Source organism: Pelobates fuscus, chromosome 2 (genome assembly GCF_036172605.1).
Source record: "Pelobates fuscus isolate aPelFus1 chromosome 2, aPelFus1.pri, whole genome shotgun sequence".
NCBI lineage: Eukaryota > Metazoa > Chordata > Amphibia > Anura > Pelobatidae > Pelobates > Pelobates fuscus.
In genome coordinates this window covers 13,754,097-13,755,348 of record NC_086318.1, presented here as the reverse complement: position 1 = coordinate 13,755,348, position 1,252 = coordinate 13,754,097, and positions in this window count along the sequence as shown.

Here is a 1,252-nt window from a genome sequence, read left to right as displayed (position 1 = left end):
TTTTCTTGTGTGATTTAATATGGTAAAAAATATTACGGGGTGTATTTGTATGTACTGTTGCCATTGGAATGCAGTGGTGTACATGTGTTTGCGTTTGAATGCAGGGGTGTGTTTGTATGTAAATGTAGGTGTGCCCTTGTGTGTAGTGTTGGTGATTGATTGAAGGGCTGCTGGTATATAATTTTAGTTATTTTTTAACACAGGTGTGTGTTTGTAAGTAATGCTTGCGTTTGATTGCAATGTTGGCTTTTAAATGCAGATGTACATATATGTGTAGTATTGGTGTTTGAGTGAAGGGGTGTGTTTGTATATAATTTTTGTGTAAGAGTGCAGGAGTGTGGCTGAGGACCGACATAAAGCCTCGCCCTGTGACATGACTAAAACCTTACTACACAAACTTAGGACAGAACTGGAAACCCACCAATTACAAATAGTAGAGAGAGTGATACGTAAACTGAAAACCAACTATTATAGGCAAGGGAACAGGGTGGGAAAACTCCTGGCCTCCCAATTAAAAGCGAAAAACTCTCAGATGAGAATACCCTACCTGCTGGACAAGTCTGGGGAGAAACTGGTCAACCCAACAATGACGGTGGAGGAGTTTGCAGCATTCTACAAATCGCTGTATAACCTCTCCTCCGAACCCTCCCGACACCAACCGACACACTCCAACATACTTGCCTTTCTTGATGGTATAGATCTTCCCCAAATCACTAGCGGCCAAGCTAAAGACCTGGACAGACCTATTACTACAGACAAAGTATCCAAAGCACTGCACGCCACCCCACAACACAAAGCTCCAGGCCCCGACGGATTCTCCATTTACTACTACAAGATAATCAAGGACCAACTACTCCCACACCTGACAGCCCTGTTCAACCATATCCTGGAGACAGGCCAAATTCCACCGGACATGCTCAAAGCCACTATAGTCACAATCCCCAAACCAGGCAAACCACCGACCTCCTGTGCAAACTATAGGCCAATTTCGTTGCTGAACGCGGACACTAAGCTCTTCGCAAAAATTCTAGCTAATAGAACCCGCCCCCTTCTCTCTGAGCTTGTCTACCCCGAACAGGCAGGGTTTTACCGGGCCGACAAGTGGAAGATAACACCAAACAGGCACTGGACATACTTGAAATCATGGCCACCAATAGAATACAGGACCTAGTGATCACCCTAGACGCGGAGAAGGCCTTTGACCGGCTCCACTGTGGGTATATGACAGAAATTCCCAACCAAGTTTGTGACA